General features: G+C 35.8%; 1 long non-coding RNA gene across 2 annotated transcripts in view; it reads right to left on the minus strand.

Annotated features, from left to right (window-relative positions):
- LOC122216970 overlaps positions 1 to 17,338 on the minus strand; it is a 75,834-nt gene that overhangs the window by 18,495 nt on the left and 40,001 nt on the right. The window contains exons 3-5 of one of the 2 annotated variants that reach the window (XR_006201215.1): positions 14,144 to 14,214; positions 5,957 to 6,077; positions 377 to 444 (exon numbers count right to left, since the gene is read on the minus strand). This is a non-coding gene — a long non-coding RNA (uncharacterized LOC122216970). Of the gene's footprint in view, position 1; positions 445 to 5,956; positions 6,078 to 14,143; positions 14,215 to 17,338 lie in introns of those variants that run through there. The other variant, XR_006201216.1, reaches the window with a different exon arrangement.

The raw sequence follows: 17,338 nt of genomic DNA on the forward strand, positions 1-17,338 counted from the left end.
GTAGTATGTTGCTTTTTTTATCCATAAAAAAGGGTTGAGATTGAAAAACTTATTCATAATCACATAAAATAGCCAAGGTGAATAAACCAAATTGGGAGATTAATTAAACAGATCCGTCAGTTAGAAAAATGATGACCAAAATGTGAAACTAAAGGATCATTCTGTATGGCAGACCAGTTGGTTTCATCCAGTTCACCACAGATAACTTAATGTCAGCTAGCTGTCATACAAATGGGTAGTCCATGACACGAGTAGCCTCCAAGCGAAAATGATGACAGCTTACATACTTCATTGTCTCTGGAAAAACTCAAAGCACACATCTTCCTAGGTCATTGGTTTCAAATCTACATGAAGGTTTCTTGTCAAAATCACCTACACAAGATTCAAGAACACTGGTCCAATTATCTTCTTGATGCAACACTCTATTCTTCATGGAAACCACTCCTATGAATATATACAAGCTTTGTTAGACTTGATCTGGTGATTTAAATGCTAATTCCCTTTATTTGTATATGTCACTTATACAAGGGAGTTTTCTAATATCAGATAACAGAATATAGTAAAAAGTCTAACAGTTCATTTGCTCTAAAATTACTGTAGCTGAAGTTGAGTGTGGTATAACATATTAAGATGAATTTTGTTGTTGTTGTTCTTAATCGTCCTCTTTAAGAGCAAGCTAAGAAACATGTGCCTTTTTCAATCCTGCATTTATAAGCAAAAGTCTTTGTTATCAAGTATTAAATGTATTTCTACCCATAAATATCTGCTTTTGAAAATCTGTTTAAAAATAGATCTCCTATAAGAAAATCATCTCTCTAAAATAACCTATCTATATTACATATTCATACTATATGAATTGTTTGTTTAGGTTGAAATTCTTGCTTAGAGGGTGTCTTATCTAAAATCTAATAAAAGATAATACTAGATAATGAAAATAGGCACTGGATTTATCCAAACCTGGGTTTGGGTTTGTGTCCCGCTTTGTCACTTACTAACGCTATGACTTTAAGAGATTCAATGAGTATTCAGTTTTAACCTGTGAAAATAAAAATAATAATCTCTATCTTGGCAGGTTCTTATGAAGATTACCATAATACCAATTGCAGGGCTTGGTCATAGTGCAGCATAACAATTAAGATCGCAAAGTCTAGAGATAGGCTGCCTGGGTTCAAATCCAAGCCTTACCATTTTTAAGTTGCAACCTTGGACAAGTTATTTGAATTCTCTTTGCTTCAGTTTCCATATCTGAAAAATGGTAATACAGATAGTATCTACTTCCTCAGGCTGTTACGAGGATTGTTGAGTAAAGCATGTGGATTATTAAATTATACACTTGAGATAGTACCCAGCACAGAATAGTGAATATGCAAATATTAGCCACTACTTTAAAACAATCTAATAAATGACAGATATTATTATGATGATGAAGAGGAAGGGAGAGCCCAGAAGAGGTAGAATCAGAGGAGAAACAGATCAAATGGCTCCATTCCAAGATAGATAACAATGATCCAAAAACAACAGTCCCACTGTGACAAGGTTTAAATCAGCTCTTTTTATCAAAGTCATTTCAGGTCTCCAGAACCTAAAGAATTTTTTTAAATCAATTGTAACCCTGACTGATGCTTTAAAATGGCCCCTTTCATATAACTAATAGTCTATTCTGAAATTTTGAATCTTCTTGATTACATATTCAAACCATGTTTTATACTTCTAATGATCCTTTCTTTGTTCATTTATTTATTCTTGCACACATTTTTCTTTCCAACCATGTTATCAGTTTCTCTGATGGCAAGAATTTTGTGTTATTCACCTTTATAGCCTACCTTTTCCCAAGCTAGGAAGTGTTGTTAAACAGATATTTTATTAAGCTCATATGTATTATCAAGCTTCATTAATGACTTTCATGGTTAATATTTTAGATGCCTAAATGGGACACACATTTTACCACTACTATCCATCTTTAAGCAATGCTTTATCTAATGCTTTAGTTAAAATTTAATTCAAACTTAACTCAAATTTTTAAATCAACCTAGGTAAGAATTTAGTTATCTGTGTTTAAACTTGGATTGGCTTTTATACAAATAAAATTTATTTATTTATTTTTTCAATATATGAAGTTTATTGTCAAATTGGTTTCCATACAACACCCAGTGCTCATCCCAAAAGTGCCCTCCTCAATACCCATCACCCACCCTCCCCTCCCTCCCACCCTTCATCAACCCTCAGTTTGTTCTCAGTATACAAATAAAATTTAAAAGCATCCCAGCTATTCCAAAATTATGAAAGCTATACTCCTATTGCATAACCAAGTCTCAGAAACTTTTATGTGTTTGTACAAGTAAGATAAGCAAGGTAGAAAGATCTGAGGGTTACAGGAAGAACTAAAAAATAGAAATAAGCAAGCTCAATGGATACTTCTTTAGCTCGAAACATTTTTCATCCAGTATATCTTTGATAACTGTTTCATTCCCAGTTGTTTTGTTGTCTCCTTCAGGTATTATCAGTAGCTGAAGTTTGACTTTCTTATTTATTGTGTCTTGATCTCATCACTTTCATTTCTTTGCATAAAAATATGCATTGGTGAACTTCTCACAATTTCCTCTTCACCCCACTGATTTGATTTTTTTCAGCATCAATTCTGCATTTACAAAGCTCTAGTGCAGATTTTAATTCAGTTATTATGTTCTTTTTCTTTTTTAAGTTTATTTATTTTGAGAGAGAAAGCATGTACACAAATACATGAGTGGAGGAGGGGAATAGAGAGTGAGAGAGAATCCCAAGCAGTCATTGAGGATCCCAGCATGGGTCTTGATCCCACAAACCTGAGCCAAAACTGAATGGGATGTTTATCCCAACTAAGCAATCCAGGAACCCCTATTCTTTTTTTTTTTTTTTATAAGATTTTATTTTGTTTTTAAGTAAACATACAATGTGGGACTTGAACACATGACACTGTGATCAAGAGCCTCATGCTCCACTGACTGAGCCTGCCAGGAACCCCTAACTTCTTATATTCTAATGACCTGTTTAATATGTTATTTCTCTGCAAGTGTTGCCAAAAGCCAAATATTGCTTTTGTTCTTTAGAATTCAGATACTATTATTTTTAAATAAAGAAAAATTGTTTTACAGAAGTTTTGAAATATAAGTGATAAATATAGCTTATTCACTTAACAAATTTGAGCCCCTACTATGTAATAGACAATGGGAATTTAAAGACAAATGAGACATGTTCCCGACTTCAAGAAGCTTAGTGTAAAGGTGATGATAATGACAATAAAAATAACGCATTTAAGGTGCATGTCTAGGTACTAGGCACGGTGCCAAACATTTTAGATGCGTTATCTAATCTTCATAACAATATGAGGTAATGATATACTGATTTCAGAGTAAAAAAAAAATAAAAGCTAAAAGAGGATAACTTGTTGAAGGTTATTTAGACCCATGACTCCAAAATCGATATTTATATCATTTCTCTAACTTCTCATACTTTCCTTTCATTAAGTTAAAACCAACAAATGGCATAACCATAAGCATATTTAAATAATGATTCAGTGAGACTGGTAATATCTAACAGTTGCTAACCAATTTCACTTATTAGAGGTTGAACCTTATAAGTGAGAAATAAAAAGTCAAAATTAGACTCCATTATACATATATGTAAATGTACATATATATATATATATATATATGCACACACACACACACACACACAGACACACACACATTCAGATAGGTAGATAAAAAGGTTTAGGAGAAAAAAAGTGCAAATTTATTAAAATAACACAAATATATAGCCTTGGTTTCTTCCTTGATCAAACCGGATTTCCTGAAAAATTCCCTTAATTTTCTTCTATTTCCATTTATTCAGTTCTTGTAGTATTTGCAATTTCTATAGAAGTAAGGTCTACAACCTCTAGGGACTCTATTTTTATGAGTATTGCAACCAAGGTTTTCCTTGACCACGGGAACAAAACCAACTTTTAATTCATTCCCTTAGAACAGGGGTCTATAAACTTTCTCTGTAAAAGGCCAGATAGTAAATGTCTTAGGCTTTGTGAACCATTTTGTCTTTGTGACAACTTCTCGACTCTGCCACTAAAATGCAAAAGGAGCCATACATGGTACATCAGCAAATGAGGATGACTGCATTCAGATTAAACCATAGTTATGGACAGTGAAATTTGAAATATTATATAATTTTTACATGTCACAGAACATTCTTCTTCTTTTGATTTTCTCAGTCATTTTAAAATATAAAAATCCTTCTTAATTCGTGATTTCCTTTGTAGCACTTATTGTGTTTATAGATAATTGTTTTTTGTAATTATCTGAATAATGTATGTTCCCCCCTTACACCATAAGTTCCATGAGGACAGGGATCAGGTCTTCATTTTTATTGGTCTGTCTTTGTATTTTCCAGGCCAACTCATGAATTCTGTATTTTGATCCTTTTGTCATTTTGACCCAATTTATTTTGGAGGAAAATTAGTTATTTTTGCCTCATTAAAAAAAAAAAAGAGGGGCACCTGGGTGGCTCAGTCAGTTAAGTATCTAACTCTTGATTTTGGCTCAGGTCATGATCTCATGGTTTGTGAGTTTGAGTACCACATCAAGCTCTGTGCTGACAACATGGAGTCTGCTTGGGATCTCTCTCTCTCTCTCCCTCTCTCTCTCAAAATAAATAAATAAACTTAAAAAAAAGAAACTTAAAAAAAAAGAAACTATTTATTGTGTTACGTTAACCTAGATTCATTAATTCTTCTTTGTGTTTTTCAATCACTTGGAACTTCAAGTTACTGCATCACAAAAATTCCTCATTCCTCTGTATGGAATAAAGATGACCACAGAATCTATAGTAGAGGGAGAGTAGTTGAAAGACAAAGCCATCAGCAATGTGATTAATAACTATAAGCTGGGGGCTTCAAATGTCACTGGAAACAAAGGGATGAAAGGGAACCTACTTGGTGTAAATCTTCATTCTTACAGTCCCCAAGAAGTTTTTGGTAAATACCATCATACCAAAGTTTTGCTATATTAAAAAAGTATACTTGTAAGCATTATTACCCCCAAACCAATGATTATGTAGTTTAAAAACAAAAATGAGCATAATCTCCTACAACTCCAAAATGGAAAAGACATTGTAGGGGAAAGAAAGTAAATTTGATAATGGAATTATGTGCATCACACCCCCCCCCCCAAAAAAAAAAAAACAACTGAAGCATCAACAGAAGTGCACGTGAAGGGGCTGAAAGACATGAATATTACAAAATGGACAATCTCACCAAATTAAATGTAATGTTCTGGAATACCCTTTCTCTATCTATTAGCTCTAATTCTGTAACCCTTCAAGAAGAAAATGGAACTGCAAGAGAAAACTCCAATTAAGTCTCTGAGCCTAAGGCATATTCAAGCCTTAGTGATCCGACTGGAATGGCTTTATAATTCAAAGGTAATCTGGTGATGTCAATCAGTGCTTTCTCATCATCCTGCATTTTTCCTCCATCAAAAAAAAAAAAAAAAAGAAATGAAAGAAAAATGCCTAAACGTGATACAGCTCTAACAAAGAAACATCTAACACAGAGGAAATGCTATTTCCCCTTGACACACTGTTATTAACCAACAAAGAGCCAACTGGAGGGGCAGGTGTTTCCTGGGGAATAGGGGAGATCAGTGAGGCCATTCTCAGAGATTTAAACAGGAGGATGACTGAACCTAGAGGTATGTGTTTTTGTTTTTGTTTTGTTTTCTTTCTTTGATTCCCTGAAAAGACCCAGAAAGAGTGGTATTCCTTCAAATCTTTCCTGTTCAGGTTTCAATGAAAGTAAGAGATATCTTGGTTTATTCTTGTTTCCCACAGTCCTTTGGGATACAGAAATATGTATGTAGAGGATCAAACTTTTATGAGGTCACCCTATGAAGCATCAGGCAGGTATTTGAAAAGATGGAAAGATTACCGTCTTAGCTGAGGTTTTTTGATGAATAAGCTTCATCTCAATCCAAGTTGCAATCAGTCAAGGATAAGAGTACATTCAGTCTTCTTGAATGGGTAAACTTTGCTTGAGATCAGTTTTCTTGCTGGCAGGGAAATAAGCTACAATTATGGTATGCTAATGAATATGAATTTCTTTCTATTAAATCACATTTAATTAAGGTATCTGTTTCTGTTTTGTTTTTTAAGTTGTAACTTGTTTTCTTCCCATCACACTGGTGGTCCATGCCTCTGCATGAGGATACAAGGAAAAGGATTATTCCCTTCTGACTAGACAGTGAGCATATGGCCCTGCGTGTCCACATCAGAGTATCCAGGTTTTCCCAGCACTTTGGTTCCAGTGATCAAGAAGGTGCTGAATAGTAGACACAAGGCTGGTGAAAACCTTCATTCTTCTTTCTGATAAACCGCTCCCTCCAAGGTTTACTTCCTCCAGGCAGGGCCCGGAAAAACCACACAGCAAGACATTTCTCCCTTTGAAAATGTCTCATTAATCAATCAGACAGGCTTAAAGAGAAGCAAATCAATCTAGAGCCCACTCTTTTGGACATTTTTGGATGTTAAAGGAGGAACTTTGGCACTGATTTCTGAGTTCTTTGTTAAAAGAGATTTTAAAATTGTAAAGCTTTATTAACTTTTTCATGTAAATCAGAAAAAAATATTTCCTTATTTTGAACTTTGAAAAGTAGACAAACACATCTTCTATAACAACTTTACCATGTTCCAAGACATAGATTTAATATCATACAACTTTCAATATCCAAGATGAGCTGATCTCTTAAAATATAAAACTACAGTTGACCCTTGAACACCAAGGACATTAACTGTACTGGTCCACTTAAACACAGACATTTTTCAACAAATACAGTATAGTACTAGGGGCACCTGGGTGGCTCAGTTGGTTAGGCCTCCAACTTTAGCTCAGGTCATGATCTCATGGTTCGTGAGTTTGAGCACCACATTGGGCTCTGAGCTGACAGCTCAGAGCCTGGTGCCTTCCTCAGATTCTGTGTCTCCCTCTATCTCTGCCTTCCCCCACATGCACTCTCCCTCTATCAAAAATAAACATTTAAAAATTTTAATAAATACAGTACAGTAATATAAATGTATTTTTGCCTCCTTATGATATTATTAATGATATTTTCTGTAGCTTATTTTATTATAAGAATCTATAATACATTATCACATGCAAAATATGTGTTAATCAACCATTTATGTTATCAGTAAAGCTTCCAGTCATAGGATTCATTTATGGGGGGAGTCAAAAGTTATATGCAGATTTTTGACTGTATGGGGGAGTCTACACATTGTTCAACGATCAACTGTATAATAATTGTAGTATTTTCCATAGTGGTCTAAAGATAAATCCAAATTGATATGGATTTATTTAATCCAGTAATTGCTGAGATATGGGTTGATGTTTATCTTTACATTATCAAAAAAAAGGGCAGCTAAGCAAATTACTATGGCTTGGGCAAACCCATAAGGAGAGTGCCCACACAAATGAATCCATTTACATACAACTTCTATAATTGCAAGAGATCATCTGGCTGTTTGATATTCTGAATTATTTGTCTTTTTTAGTGTAAAGTTTCCCTTAGATAATACTTAGTTAGCATACAATTAGTAATGATGAGAACTTGAACAATTTAATTTCTTGAGGAAAAAGCTATTCAGATGATGGTTGTTTTTGATAGTTAGAGCCAAAGGACTCAATTTAAATCCTTGGGCAAGTAAATTTACTGATGCTCACTTTCATAATCTGAAAAAAAACATATATAATACTTTTTGGTTTTTGTCTATAGTATCACTGTTAGGATTAAACTAGATGAAAATCAAGCAAGCCACTGCCAGGGCACCTGGCACATGGAAGGTTACAAATGAACACTTTTTGAATATGAGTGTAAACTAAACCAGATTTTCTTTTTTTCCAAATATTATAATGCAAGGAATTCTGTTCTAGCAAATAGAGGCCACGTATTTTACTATCAGCTTTTAAGATTTCCTTTAACAATAATTACTGATTTAAGATATCTCTTTTAAAAATTCTATAGTGCTCTTTTAAAATATTATTTTTAATAGAGATGGGTCCTTGTTGTTGTTATAAAAAATACTTCAAAAATCTTATGATCATGGGAGTTTCAGAGTGAATACTCTGACTCCATTACCTATGTATTTACAGGCCAGAAATACAAAGTTCAAGAGCATGCTGGCTTTGGGATTCCTGGGGTGGGAAGAAGAGCAATGAAAAGGTGGAAGAGGATTCATCCCAGATGTCCACAAATTCCAAATACTACTCACCACAGCCCTTTTAGAAATGTTTTCTTTTAGTTTGAAGTGAATGGCTCTTCAATTTGAAATATTAATGTGAAATTCTTGAAAGCCTTAGATTGACTGAATTAAGAATATTCCTTTCATAAAGGTATCCTTCTAACATCTTAGTTAATATAGTGATAGTGCTTTGATTAAGAATAGAGAATTTTAATTATTTTAATCACTATCTGGGGATTATAAATCTCCAGACCATAGAATAGGGTTTAAAAATGCAAAAACATCTCGCACAACATTCTCATTTGTCAGAATGAGAAAACAGAGACCTGGAAAAGTTTACCACCTTGTCAGACATCTAATGGAAGTTTCAGTTCTAGAATTTTAATCTATTGTCTGGTCTCTAAGTACCTTTTTAACAGAACTGTCTCTTCTATGAATGTGTTACTCAAAGACTTAGGTGTTAGGAATAGCTACATGAGGGGTGTCTGGGTGACTCAGTGGGCTAAGCGGCGGACTGTTTACGCTCAGGTCATGATCTCACAGTTTGTGAGTTTGAGCTCTGTGCTGACAGCATGGAACCTGCTTGGGATTCTCTCTCTCTCTCTCTCTCTCTCTCTCTCTCTGTCCCTCCCCTACTCATGCTACCTCTGTCTCTCTCAAAATAAATGAATAAAACTTAAAGAAAAAGAACAGCTATATGAAAAGTAGGATTCTGTCCTTTCGTCAAAATGACACCATTAAAAATTGATTGGAATTCTGGTTTTATACATGATTGCAGAGGCAAGTGAAACCAAAAAAGGAAAGATTAAAGAAATAGTACATACATAAAACCAGGAAGAAAAAGCCTAGTTTGTGGGGCACCTGGGTGGCTCAGTCGGTTGAGCGACCGACTTCGGCTCAGGTCATGATCTCACGGTTTGTGAGTTTGAGCCCTGCGTTGGGCTCTGTGCTGACGGCTCAGAGCCTGGAGCCTGCTTCTGATTCTGTGTCTCCCTCTCTCTCTGACCCTCCCCCACTCATGCTCTGTCTCTCTCTGCCTCAGAAATAAGTAAACATTAAAAAAATTTTTTTAAAAAGAAAAAGCCTAGTTTGCATGGGTATTTAATTAAGTTTTAAGACACGCATCTAATTTATAAAGAGAAAGTCACCCTTTATGGCTACTCAGGGGATGAGGAAAATGGGGAGTGTTTGGTGGAAAACATAAAACAATCCCCCTTTCAAACCAACAAACAAAACAGCTCAGGCTTCTTTTTTTGTTTGCCTGTTTTAGAATATTTCAGCTACCTACTCTCAATTTGGGGATACCTAGCCAATGTCCACATTACAAATTGAGAGTCAGAAATAAAATCTCTGGAGAAAAACAAAATATTTAAAAGAACCTGTAGAGGATACGGCTGGTTGACCAGCATGCACACCAAACCCATAATCTCCTTCAATTTGTTGGAGTGTTGGAAAGAATTCCATATTCAAGGAAGGCATCTAAGTCCTCCCGGCTTAAGCAATGAAATAATGAAGAAGGGACGCACTATTTCCGTTTTAATTTTAAAACAGCTAGGGCACAGCTCAAGAGCTCATTTTGGGAAACTGTAATATATAACTTCAGGCGCTTAATATAGATTTCTCCTGTGTTGATGTTTGGGGACTGTTAAATGCTACATTATTATTCATATTATATTAAATGTCTCCTCATAGTTGCTTCAATACCCACCAAGCCATTATGCCCAATCTTCGATCATTTCCGCAAACCTCCCTGAAAATTTTGTCCCATAAAGCCAAACATCTCTATAAAGCTTCCTTGGAAGTGAATCCCTGCCAACTACTTTCCGTTCATGTAGACTAGCCAGGAGTAAATTTCACATTGGGTTGCTTTATAAGATGCTTGATAGTATTTGTGTGTATGTGTGTGTGTGTGAGAGAGAGAGAGAGAAAGAAAGAAAGAAAGAAAGAAAGAAAGAAAGAAAGAAAGAAAGAAAGAAAGAAAGAAAGAGAAAGTATTCCACTTTGGCAAAGAAAGGTAACTGGCATGAATGTTAAATGTGCTGAAAATTCTTACATCAATATTAAAATTCTCCTAGGTAGCTCTTTAAAAATCTTTAAATTCTGGGGCTCCTAGATGGCTCAGTCAGTTAAGCATCCAACTCGATTTTGGCTCAGGTCAAGATCTGTTTCATAAGTCAAGCCCCTCATTGGGCTCTGCACTGACAGTGCAGAGCCTGCTTGGTATTCTCTCTCTCTCTCTCTCTCTCTCTCTCTCTCTCTCTCTCTGCCCGCACCTTCAAATTAAATAAATAAACTTTAAAAAAAATCTCTGACTTCTGAAATGGAAGCTAAATTTCTGGAATATGTGTCCAGTTCTTGATGGCTTCTTGTCGTTCACTGTCAGAACAGCAAGATTCTCTGTCCATATTCGTTTAAATACTGATATTTTGCTAGCGAACAGACCAGACCACTGTAAACCAACAGAAGAAGAATGAATAAAGCTCAATCAAGATCTGGGACTGACCAATTTACTTCAAACACTGAGCTTTCCTTGGATCACCTCCTGCACAACAGAATCAGGCTTAAAATATGCTTTGTGCAAAACAGAAACATTTGCCCAAAGCTGGATTTGTAACCAAGAAATAAAACCTCTTCCTTCCAGAGAGCAAAGCCAGTCAGCTTAGTTCATGCCATTAATATCTTTCTTATGCAAAGAAAAGTATGAACTCATTAGTAATGAATTACAACATTAATTTCCCTATTTCAATTCCAATTTCAACAGAGCTATAATTATCAAGGAATTATCTAAACTAAGAGAGAAAATGGGGTTAAAATCATCTATAAATATATCTTAAAGAAGGCAAAAAGAGAACAAAGGAAAAAATAAACTAAAAGGAGAGACACATGGAAACATGAAATATGGGCTAAAATACGTAGAAAAATGTATCGAGTAAGAAATAGGATTCTAGCTTGAGCCTGTAGGATCATTAAAACATCTAGAGCCAATTATGGTGTCTTACACCTGCAACCTTTCTCTTAACAGAAAAACTGCTGTCAGCCAGTCAAGTCCTTTGGAAAACCTAAACAAACAAACCAAAACAAAACAAAACAAAACTCCTCTAAAGAAGTCTTTCATAGCCCACTCTTCATCTTTGGAAAGATACTGATTATCTGACAACTCTCCAAGAGGAAAAAGACCTATTCATTTTCGCATTTCTAGAGCCCAGGAGAGCACCTGGCCAGGAGTAGTCTCTCAATACATGCTTGAGAGGTGAACCCAACTAAACAGACTGCCTGGAGACCAGCCCTTTACCCACGGAGCAGAAAGGCCCAACTCCCCATCCAGCACTGGGGACAGAGGCATGGCTGTGAAAAGGCATGCACCACTGTAAGTACCAATGCTGTTAGTGTTAGCTATTGCAACAACGGAAGTATTAGGGCTCAGTTGGTCGGTGCCAATAACAATACCAGTTCTTACCAAATACGTTATAATAATAAATATAACTTTACAGGTCTCACACATTTCTTTGTGTCTGCAACTCTAAACCTGCTCCTAGCCTCCAAACTCCAGAAACCAAGGTAGCTGGTCCTCTAGAGGTGAAAATAGGATTGGGCATCAAGGGTACGCCTTTATGAGTGGGGCAGGAGGGTTGGCAAGAACCTGAGCCTTAATGCATTCTTTATATATTTTCAACAGAAGCCTGAGTCAGGAGTACAGTTGTGAGAGAATTGTCCTCTCTAAGAGAGAGGTAATGTTTACCTTAAACTACCCTTTTTTTCACTTCCTTGAGATGTAACACAGATTGCCTGTAACCATAGCAATCAGTTCAACTGTGAGCGCCCTCATTTATTCAAGGCACAGAGGCAGTATAGGAGAGGAAACACTATTACAAATAGGAACAATAAGATTTAATTTCAGATGCCAAAACATGATTGGTTTGGTATTGGATTCCCGACCATATGAAGCACATTATGTTTTCCGGGTTTCACCTGCTCTCTCCCGATCCTCAAGAGTAACATTAATTTCAATTTCTTCCAGAAGAAATGATTAACTTATTTCCGGGACTATCTTTAGAGTGAAATAAAAATTTGGAAAAACATATTGTCAGCAATACACTGCATGCAGGAGAGCCGAGATAACCATCCAAGGACCATAAAGCAATGTCAGTGCATGCTTTTGTTTTACGCTTTTGATGCTGGTTTTTTCAGGGCAGTGTCCAACTTCCCTTGGTTAAGTAATAATGGATGTGCCTCATATTTGTTGCTTCTTCTCCCTATTTTATCCAATTTACATCCCTGGAATAATAATAATAAATCTTATGGAGGCAGCTTTATTACCTATTTTAGAAGTAGAGTGACACCAAAAGTGTTCTTTATTTTTAAGGCTATGATTTATGACTCATTAACTAAACTAAACTTCAGCAATTCTGAAATTTATTCATTGTATCCTGGTATTCCCATAGATAAAACTCAATTGCTGTATTTCAAAGTTACATAGATATCAAACATGGAGAAGAAGAGAGGGGATAACAGCAGCATTTCGTCATCTACAAGGCAAACATTGCCCCTTTCTCAGCCTTTGGTTAGTAATGGAGCTCCTACCATGTGCAAACAACATGAGACAGAAAGACTGGCAGATGGTACCCCAAGTTCCTACTACCTGTAAAGCCATGAGAAACTGTAAAGATGACACAAAGATCTTAATTTAAAAACACTCAGCCTAGAAGGAGAAGTCAATGAGAACCATGAAGGAAATATTTTATCAAAACAAAGACTTTGGAAAAAACCCATTTATTCAGAAAATTATAAAAATTGTTACTTCTAGCTTAGTGGTAATTGAATCTCTTTGATTTAAATTGTCTAAAATTTCATTGCAGAATCTGAAATCTTTATAAAGCTATAATTTGAAGACTACTTCATTTCCCTAAAGCTCAACTCATCCATCATGCTCTTAGTTCAGAGAGGATTTGAAAATGATCAGAAATAATTTCTTAAATGTATTGAATGTATGTTTTTGTTTTTGTTTTTAATTAACTTTTGGTTCTCTGCCTCCCACTAAAACTTCTTTTCTCAAATTTCTTGTCCCAGGCTGTAACTGACCACCAGCCAATCCCAGTTGCCTGGTTTGTAAGTTCTTGGAAGAAAACAAATTCAAGATAATTTTACCCCATGACCACCTGAAAAGAAGATCTATATTTTAGAGTAACAGTTAGAGCCAGCTAAGATTTGTTGTACTCCTAACCATGAGAAACCATCACTATTTTTAAATAACAGTATGTAGAGGATGGCTGCTATTTCTGAGAGCTGAAATTTGCTATTGCAAAACTTTCTTGTTAATACTGGTTATCAACTATTTATTAAGAAAAGTAAGTGATGACATTCAAACCAATCCCTTTAACTTTCAGTAAACCCAAACCAAATAGGACTGTTACTCACTTGTTAATCCACAAGTGATTTTCCTTGGGTCAAAGAAGCCTGATTGTTCTATGAGGCATTTCCTGGTGGTAATTATTTTAATGTCCAAGTTTGTATACACTAACCACTGTTTAATAGCTATCCTTGTAAGCTGACTACTTCCAGGCCTCCTTCTTATGTGAAGTCTTAGTAACATTTCTGTTCAAACTACAGCAGCTATTACCCCCATCTTCATGATTGTCAGACTGCAGTCCTTACTAAACGTATCTTCCAGTTATTTCTAGGCATTTCATGATGGTTTCTCCTGAGTATCCAGGAATATGTCTGCTCCTATTCAGGTATTCCAACTCCCTCTTTCAGGCACCTTGACACAGGCTGTTCCTGATGCTCTCTATGGAAACTGCAAGGTTCATGCCAAGGACATGCATGGTTTCCAGAGCTACAGTCTTTGGATCACCAGAGCCATTGGCAAGCGTCCCCTACTCACTTCTGTCCATGGAGACTGAAGCAGGCCTGCATTGTTACAGTATCTCCTGAAGGGATCCCAGCCCACCAGTCCTGCAAAGTCAGACACAGAAGACTAGATACAGAAATATATACACACATTCATATATGTATTAGGCATATATATTATATATAGGCAACATATTATGTTGTACATATTATGTATATTAAGTCCTATATATAACAAAGCAGTGGCTCAGTATGGTAGTTTTAAAAAATAAATAGCTTCAGATGAAAATATACCCATGGCAAAAATTGTTAATTAGGCTCATTGTTGCCTTTCACTGAAACCTACATCTACAGTTAGGAGCAAATGCTTATAAATATTGGAGCTACAAACACTTGCTGCCCTGGATTGACAGACAAAGACTAGAACAAATTATCTAGTTAATGGTCAGAAATAACATTTGTGCAAGGAAGGTATTAATTTTAACAAATACTTGTAGAATACCTATTACTTATAAAGCACTAGGGCACAAAAGAGGTCAGCCCTGAAAGAACATGAAATTTACATTCAGAGCTGGGTTCAAGCTCTGGTTCCGCCCATTACTAGCTCTATGACTTTGAGAATCTTCAATACAGTTCTCAAGAGGGATGAATATGATAATGTACATGGAGCTCCTTGCCATCTGCACAGTGTCACACAGAAGTTCATTGGTGAGTAAACATTTTTTGAGTGCTGACTATATGTCAGGATTGTTTCAAGTAATGGGTTTACAACAGTAGACAAGAACGATGTCTTATTTCATCATGCTTATATTACAGTGGAATCACCAGGCCAAAGGAAATGTCTTTTGCCCTGTGCCGCTCTGAAAGATCTTATACAAATATAAATGTGTACTTTTTGAATTTCCAAAAAGTAGCTTGAATCAGGCTAATATCCTAACCTAAATATCTCTGTTCATTCCTGCTTCAGGAAAGATTAATTGGCATCTTCACAATCTATTTAGCTGACCTCACCCCTCCCTGTTCTTTACTCTCTTTCTCAATTATTTTTTGTTTGTTTTTGAGGGTTTTGTGTGTGTGCACATGTGTGTGTGTGTGTGTGTGTGTGTGTGTGTGTGTGTGTGTGTGTTTTGTCCTTGCATGTCAATGATGTTCTCTCCTTCCACACACTTTCGTATAGATAAATATGGATACTCAGTTTTGAGGGTTTGGGCGTGTGTGTATATCTGTGTATGTGAGGAAGGGAGGGAGGGAGGGAGGAAGGGAAGAAGAGGAGGAGTGGGAGGATAAAGAGGAGAGAGAAAAAGTATGGAAATGAGCCTGTGAGAATAATGGTTGAAATCCATTTTTCCAAAATCTTTGTTTAGAATCTTCTATATTCATTTTCTTCTAATCTTGTGTCCCAGTAGCTCATGCCAATACTTAAAACCCCCCTTTTAAAATTTTTATTGAGGTAAGACCACAGCATGAGAAGTACCCTCTCAACAGATTCTTTTTTAGAATAGTTTAGGATTTACAGAAAATTTGTGAAGGTGGTAGATTTCTCATATATCGTACACCCCGTTTCCCTTATTATCAACATCGTATATTCATATGGCATATTTATTACAATTAATGGATCAATATTAATACATAAAATCCATACTTCATTCTGATTTCGTCAGGTTTTTCTTAATGTTCTTTTTCTATTCTAGGATCTCATTATAGTTTGTTGTCATGTCTCTTTAGACTCTTCTTAGCTGTAATAGTTTCTCAGACCTTTTTTGATTTTGATGATCTTGACATTTTTGAGGGGAGCAATGGTCAGGTATTTTGTAGCATGACCCCTCAATTGGAATTTATCTGGGTTTTTCTCATGACTAGGCTGGGATTTGGGGAGGAAGACCAGAGAGGTAAAGAATCATTCTCACCACATTATATCTAGGGTACATTCTATCAGGATGCTGTCACTGTTGATGTTAAATCTGAGTGAGCTACAATGAACTGTATATTTTTAACAGAAATGTTTACCAGTTATTATAATTATATTCCTAATATTACTCCAAAGATATTTATCAGGCAATCCCAAAATAACTTTTTATTTTCTGCAAAAATTTATTTATCTTTTATTTTCTCTAAGGAAATAAATTAAATATATATTAGTCAATGCCAGGCACTGAAGATATAGGCATAAATAAGACTCATCCCTACTTTCAAGACTTTTCGGTCTAGTCTAGTGCAAGAGAGAGACTTACAAAGCCATAAATAATGCCTGCTCTCACCACTTCTATCCTACACATATAGGAAGTCTTTGCCAGAGCAATTAGAAAAAATAAATAAATAAAATAATCCATATTGAAAGGAAGAAGTGAAATTAGCTGTGTTCACAGATGACATGATCTTAAAAACCATAAAGATTCTACCAGAAAAAAAAACCCTTAGAAATAATAAATAAATTTAACAAAGTTGCAGGATACAAAATGAACACTCAAAATTCAGTTGTATTCTTTATGCTAACAATGAACAATCCTAATAGGAAATTAATAAAATAATTCCTTTACAACAGCATAAAAAAATGAAATACTTTGGATTAAACTTAACCAAGGAGTCAAAAACTTTTACACTGAAAACTACAAAGCATTGTTGAAAGAAATTAAAGAAGACACACATAAATGGAAAGCTATACCTTGTTCATAGATTAGAAGACTTAATATTGTCAATATTTCTTTTTTTTTTTAACGTTTATTTATTTTTGAGACAGAGAGAGACAGAGCATGAATGGGGGAGGGGCAGAGAGAGAGAGGGAGACACAGAATCGGAAGCAGGCTCCAGGCTCTGAGCCATCAGCCCAGAGCCCGACGCGGGGCTCAAACTCACTGACCGCGAGATCGTGACCTGAGCTGAAGCCGGACGCTTAACCGACTGAGCCACCCAGGCCCCCCAATATTGTCAATATTTCAATACTACCTGTCTTCGTCTAGTAGGCTACCATTATAAAATACCACAGACTGGGTGACTTAAGCAACAAAAAATTAATTTTGTCACAGTTCTGGAGACTAGAACCTCAAGATCAAGATGTGGGCAGGTTTGGTTTCTGCTGAGGCCTCTCTCCTTGGCTTGCAGATGGTCGTCTATTTGCTGTGTCTGTCCTCAAATTACATTTCTTCTGTACACATGCATCCCTATTCTCTTTTCCTATTCTTATAAGGACACTAGTCCTATGGGATTTGGGCTCCATACTTATGACCTCATT

This window comes from Panthera leo, chromosome B1, assembly GCF_018350215.1.
Source record: "Panthera leo isolate Ple1 chromosome B1, P.leo_Ple1_pat1.1, whole genome shotgun sequence".
NCBI classification, from domain to species: Eukaryota; Metazoa; Chordata; class Mammalia; order Carnivora; family Felidae; genus Panthera; species Panthera leo.